The 6,657-nt window shown below is 48.9% G+C and overlaps 1 protein-coding gene across 6 annotated transcripts in view; it reads left to right on the top strand.

Annotated features, from left to right (window-relative positions):
• The first annotated feature begins 601 nt into the window (after window positions 1-601).
• Window positions 602-6,657, top strand: part of PRKAG2 (protein kinase AMP-activated non-catalytic subunit gamma 2) — a 191,340-nt gene continuing 185,284 nt past the window's right edge. For 5 of the 6 annotated variants that reach the window (XR_003093327.1, XR_003093326.1, XR_003093325.1 and 2 more), the window contains exon 1: window positions 602-1,246. The gene's annotated coding sequence lies outside the window, so the exon portion shown is untranslated. The remainder of the gene's footprint in view (window positions 1,247-6,657) is intronic. The other variant, XM_014518582.2, reaches the window with a different exon arrangement.

Raw genomic sequence — 6,657 nt, 5'->3', positions numbered from 1 at the left:
TGCTTTACTCCTGCTGAGGAGCTAGCCCACAACGGCCTGCCCTTCCCTACAAGAAGCAAGTCCAAACCTAGAGGTCCCGAGCCAAGCACCGTCCCTTGGTGTAGCATCGAGATCTCGGCTTTGTGTCTTGCTTGGTCACTTTGTTTAGAAAGCTTTCCGATGAATGTGTGCGAGAGCCAGTGGTCACGCGCAGCCTTTTCCACGTCGAGCAGGGCACTGACAGAGGGCAGGCAGTCTGTCAGGCGTTTCTTGTGTACAGTACAAGGCTGTGTGGAGAGAGGGTTTGTTGTTACAGAAAAGCCCCAGCCCGCGTGCAGTCTCCTGTTTCCGAGAGATGATCACCTTCCCTTCCTGAGACTGGCAGGGCTGCGTTCCCATTAGTCATTAATCCTCGAGGGGCTTGACGTTCTTAGCTCATCAGTCAGCAGCCAGACTATCCTGTCCCTGTAAAGACCTAGGACGCATGAATCAAAATAGTTGTGTGATGTCATGTCATAATGCGAATATGCCCTGACCAATTGGTGCCAAGAATTGTCTGTACAGCGTGGTTTCCTTTTACAGTCTCTTTAAAGAGACATCATGCAGAACTGCACATGACAATTCCCTTCAAGAGGGCTTGTGCCTCTTTTGCATATTTAGTAATTTTTAAAAGCGGGGAGCTTATCAGCCCATTACTGACCTCTTCTGCATAAGCTGATCCACTCTGGAAATTCTGCTTCAGTCTCTGAAACTTCCTGGCTGCTTAAGGCTAAGAGCTGCAGCTCCGGTGGCTGCAGGCACTACAGGCTTTTGAACCTCTCTTGGTATCCGCAGATACTTGCTGACTAGTTACTGTCCAGTAGGTATTCCACCTGGGAGTGCTTTATACGTGGAGCCGGGCCACTTCAGGAGCTTATTGCCATGAAGATATGAACTGATGTGCCTTGGAGCTGCACTTCAGGATTCCACAAGCTGAGGCTTTTTGGAGCCATATGATATCTGTCGACTTTTGGGACTTTTTTTTTGGCCTCCCTTGATTGCCTGCTGACCTGACTTATTCACCTGCCCTACCTGTTTCCCTGACTTATTCCACCTTTTGCTCAGATCTGCTCTCCCTTCTTCAATCCCGGGTATGACTGACAGCTGCGATTGCTTTGGTGCTCACTACAGCTCATGAAGCGTTTTGGCAGTTTTAGAGGCAGCAAGAAACGGAAGGACCAGTGCAAAAGCTCTGAGAGACGCCAGTCTGAACCTCATGGCCTTTTAGGTAGGGAAACTACGGTGTTAACCATTGGCATGGGGACAGATTATTCTTTGTGAACGGGGCTTGTCTGAGTATAAAGCATTAAAGCAACTTTCTGTTCCTTAATTCCATTGATTCAATTGTGTAATTGCTGTGATTAGATGGTTCTGGGGATGTTTACACAATTTGGCACCTGACGTGAAAAGCTAACATAAGCTAATGACTTTAGTATATGCATCTAAACCAGTAGATAAGGAATTGATCTTCCAGATTATTTTTTTCCAAGTGGCTTTACTGTATTCAGATTATCGTAAACTGTGAAGTTCGTCCTAAAGGAGCTGTTGGATTGTAAATGTCACGCTTGGGGACTGTCTTACTATAAAACAGAAAATTAACTCAAGTGTTACTTTAGTAAAAGTTTGAATAACGTATTTACTGAATAAAAAGGTAAATGTTAAGAGTTTCAGTTTGTTTAGAAGATGAAAGCTATTATGTGCCATAAGTGACCTCTTTTTTTTTTAAGCCCTCTCGTTTAAGACTGTACTTTCCAGTAGAGTCATGTTGGATCTTTAATTTAAGACCAACCTCTGTAAGACGCTAATGGTTGCTGGTGATTGTGTGCGTGTTGGAGGGCGGGTATAGCACGAGTTCTATTTGAGTACCAAACCTGGCAACAAGTTTCAGAGATGAGTGAGTTGGCTGGCATGCCTCCGCCGCTCTGGCATGCACTGTCTTCGGAAAGTGAAATAGCTTCTGTGCTGACTTCCACCTGACGAACAGCAGAAGCTATAATTCAGGAATGTTGGAATGAATTACCGGCATTGCTGAGCCACCGTTATTTTGTGCACGGTGTGTTTTGTAGGAAAGCACAAGTCTGCTGAAAGAAGGGATAGGAACTTGCCAGGCGCGGTGGGCAATATCACACGGAGTCAGCGGGAGAAGGTCGGAGTTCAGTGGGGCCGGTCGATTCACCGTGCCGAGCTCAGTTCTGCTCTCACTGTGCTGCAGGTCAGCACTAACTGCACTGAAGCACTTGGTGTGAACCCAGTGTGAGAGCTGGATATGGGTTTTGTACAGAGGTGCCTGTGTAAGTGTGTGTCAGCTTCCTGCCCTCTTTTATCAGTTTATTCCGGCTGATGGATTCAAGGTGTGTCCCCAACTTCTAAGTTCATCTACTCTGCTGTTAGTCTCTCTTTCACCAGTAGTATTCATTGTTTTCTTTCTGCATGACTGAGGGAATGGGCCTGATTCTGCTCTCCACTGAATCAGGAGAGACATTCCTGGCTCGGTGAGGATACATTAGCGTGAGGCAGTGGGTTTGGGAGTTGCACAGTGGGGGTAAAAGGTGGAGTCTAGCACAGGGAAAGATCGCTGTGTGATGGGCAGCAGCATAAGGTGGATTGAGACTATAGAGGCCCACAAAAAAGTGAGACTCTTCCCAAGCTGTCAAGGGACCCCCTGGGCTCCCAGACAGGGAAGAGTGTGTGGTACGTGCTGTCTAAGTCTGGCATAGGATGCTTTCAGGCAATGCCTCCCCCTTTAGCCACGGTTAGCCTCAATGAGATGAGGGTGCTCAGTCAGGTTCTGGGGGACACTCGCAGTCTTGCTCCAGCAGCAGGTGGCTGGCAGCAGGCCACCTGTTACATACAGGCTCACTCCAGCATCAGTGCTCCCTGTGATCCCAGGCAGCCAGCGTTAATCCTCCTGCACAGAAAATAATTCATCCTGCCGCAGTAGCAGTTGCTATAAAAACCTTCCTGCCTTGGACTGTATTAGAGAGACAGCATAAGGGAGAAATGCAGAAAAGGGTACATCTCCTGCTCCCTGCACTGCCTCCTTCCTGTCTTAACTAAAATGCATGGGAAGATTTCAGTGGCATGAAGAAGCTGAGTGCAAGCTATAAAACACCAGCTGAGTCCTTACCAGCTTCCAGTAATTGCTCTCATTAATCTTGCCATGTAGCCCACCCTGGTGGCACAAAGACAGAATTAGGAGCATATTTACTATGCAAAATTTCTATCATCAATATTTAAAACCCAGTCCCAGCTTGCTCACTGTGTCTGAGTTTCCTCAGGAGCAAAGGGCTGCAGGTGCTTTCCCACAACCCGACCTTAGATCACGAGGGCAGGAAAACAAAAAATACAGTGTGTATATTTTATTGCCTTCCTTGGATTAGTTTCTGTTCTGGTGATCCCAGCAGAATCCGTTCTTTTCCAAATGTGGGCTAATATTTATAAAGGCAAATTCTTTTTTTTTCAGGTTGCCTTAATTTATTGGAGTAAAATGTCAAAATAAAAGCTTTTCACAATTTGCTGAATTAATCTTCGCTTAATAGAACCTGGTTGTATCTACAAGGCCTGTGTTGAACACCCCTGGAAAATCATTCAGCTCCAGCAACTCTCAAGGGAGCCAAGAGGGCTCAGCAGATGTTAGGATCAAGTATTTGTTATTCATCTTTGACTGCATTTGCAACAGATGCCTCTTGTGGCCCTTGGGGTCTGGTAGCGTGGGCCAGGCATTCTTTTTGGTTTCTTTGCTGTCAGAGAATGGATGGCAGCAGTCTGCTTCTGCACTTTTGAAGTGGTGGCATTGGTCTAGATGTGGGAAGGCTCTGGGTGAACTGGAGCCCATGCAGGGCTCACCTTGCTTACCATGGGGAACTCATTTTGCTTCTTGCTGGGATTGGTTCAGTCCCAGCAGCTTCTTTCCTCAATAGTGATGCAAAGGTACAGATGACAGAGAATCCTCAAGGTTTCCAGGATGTCATTTTCCATGCCAGGTGTCACTGGCCAAGTCTCATGCTGGATTACACCCCTGTTCCTCTGGTCTTCAACTGAGCCCAGAGTTCCTGGTGTTTCTTGGCCTCTTTCCGCAAGTGGTCTAAGGAAGGGAGAGTCATAGTCATAGAGAAGTTGGGCTGGAAGAGACCTCCAGAAGTCATCTAGTCCAGACCCCTGCCTGAGACAGGATCATCTCTTTCCAGACCATCTCATTCAGACCATAATCTAAACTCTTCATAAGACTACTGTCAAACCTGATGCAACATAAACCTAACCTCCTAATCTGCCACAGATAAAGCAGGGGTATCATGGCAGCCAGCGTCCTGCTTCTATAAAATGTTGTTAATATGTTCTCAGGAGGTCCCAGGCAGAGATCCATGCCCTTCGCTACAGAGGAAGGCAAAAACCCTCACAGTCCATACCAGTTTGATCATGGGGTAAAATCCCTTTCTGACCCCAAGTATGGCCATCGGTCTGACCCTGAGCAGAGAGGCAAGACTCCCTAGCCAGGAACCTCTGGCTTTGGGAGTCACTGGCCATAAAACATGGGGCTCAGACACTTTTTACAGGATCCATCTTCAGAGTTCCTAGGACTAACATTGCCTGAGGACTAATAGGTCCCAGCACTTGTACCCAGAGAGAGGTGTGCCTTGGGGCGAGGCCTGGTCTAGTGGATGGGCGTAAGGGACCGGGACATAGGCAGTTAGGATGGGTCACCTGGATAACAAAGGCAAGGTCCAAGAGCCAAGAAGCCAGAGTCAGGAGCCAAGGGGTTGAAAGGCTGGAGTCAGGAGCTGAGGAACCTGAGTTAGGAACTGAGGACTTGAGGAGCTGGTGTCAGGGGCTGAAGAGCCCAGAAGACAAGCCAGAATCCAGGGCTGATCAGGGTATTCTGATCAAGCAAGAAACACAGCATGGCAGCCTTTTCCCAGACAGCTTGCTTCTCTCTCTTCTGGGCTTATAAAGGCATGTATGAGCAGGGCCCTTTCCTGTAGCCCTGTGGGATGACTTAGGCTAACTCCTCACTACCTGCACCTGGGGTTTGGGGCTGAGTCTTGTGCAGCTGGGCCCAGATTCGTTACAACAGGACTCCTCAGCTACCCAGTTATGGGACCTTTACAGTCCTTTTGGGTGAGCATGCAATCCGCAGGGGTCTCTGCCAAAGCACAGCACACTGGGCTTGGAGCAGGGAGAAGAGTAGTGGGACAGAGCAGTGAGAAGGAATGGGGATGAGGGTAGGGAGAGCTTTGAGTACAAGGTGGGGACCCTGGGGCTTCACGGCCAGAAGATGGGAAGCTAGTGCAGGACCCGGGAAGCGGGATAGAGGCCCAGAGCAGCAAGAAAGGGCCCCTGTGGGGAGTGTGGTTGTCTGAACTTCGCCTTGAACCTGCATCACCCTGTCAAGGAAATTTATGACTCGCTCCCCCTGTCCTAGTTATTAGTTCTGGGGACAGCCTGGTGTGTTGTAAATAGCTCTGTTCTGTGGCTTCCTCAAGGAGACGATATCTTGTCTGAGAGGGTACGAATGTCCTTGCCCTTTAAAGGGCACCATCTGTTCAGTGAAGGATTGAACGACACAGGCGAAGGATGGGGTGTTTCTGCCCTGTCCAGGCCAGAATCACCTCTGCTCTGAGGGCCATTGCTGACACCTACACATCTGGGGAGCTCTATCGCGCTGACTCACATTGATCAACCTCACCTGGTTGTTAGGTTTGGGCCAAGGCTGCTGGAGTCTGGTCCTTGCCTCTCTGTCTGTGCCATTCCCTGCCTTGGTAAGCTTCAGCAGGTCTGGACTCAAACCTATCTCAGACATGCCAGGTCCTGCACCTCTGGAAGGAGAAGGGACAGGGCTGCAACATGGGCAGCTTACCAGAGGTCTGAACACTGCTCTTTGGGCCTGACTTTCCCCTGCCTTGTGCTGTGTTTGGCCTCACTTTCCATGGATGAAAATGGCTGTACAAAGTGGCAGCTGGTGAAGAGTGCAGACTGGTGGGCTACCCTAGGTAATACTCTTATAGGCAAAACTAGGGGTCTGATTCTGATACTGCAAATGCACTTGCACATGAGCTCACAGACTCTGAGTGGCTTCCTTCAGATCCACCAGTGGCTCCCTTGAAGTGTGGTAACCTCCACAGGGTAGTCTCAAGGTGAAAGAGTCCTGTGTAGGCTTTATGCTTATGGGTGTCCCATGCAAATGATGGTGTTTTCCCTTGCTTCTGATCTCCATGGAAATGGAGCACCATTACCTGGGGGTCACAGCTGTCCTGTGCTTTGGAGTGTGGAGCAAATGTCTGTATAAAGTCTCATGTTGTAGTTCCTCAACTTCATTCTGGGGTGGTGGGTGGAGATGTGAACTCTGCCTACCAGAGGGGCTGGGTGATTCACAAGTCAGAGAGCAGTCATGGGCACAGCCTGAGCCCAAGAACATTTGGCGTGTAGCATTTAGAAGTGCACTGATGGTACAAATGTGAACCAAGAGCCTAGTTCAGCCTGGCTCCCTTTGCCTTTTGCTGGCGAAATCCAAGGCGCTGGGCTCTGTTACAGTATGGGTGGGGGGCAATTGAGGCACCATGTTTTCATAGATTCATAGATGTTAGGGTCGGAAGGGACCTCAATAGATCATTGAGTCCGACCCCCTGCATAGGCAGGAAAGAG

This window comes from Alligator sinensis, unplaced genomic scaffold, assembly GCF_000455745.1.
Source record: "Alligator sinensis unplaced genomic scaffold, ASM45574v1 scaffold599_1, whole genome shotgun sequence".
Taxonomy (NCBI): Eukaryota; Metazoa; Chordata; order Crocodylia; family Alligatoridae; genus Alligator; species Alligator sinensis.
Note: the sequence above shows the minus strand (reverse complement) of the source record. Positions and strands in the feature narration are given on the sequence as shown.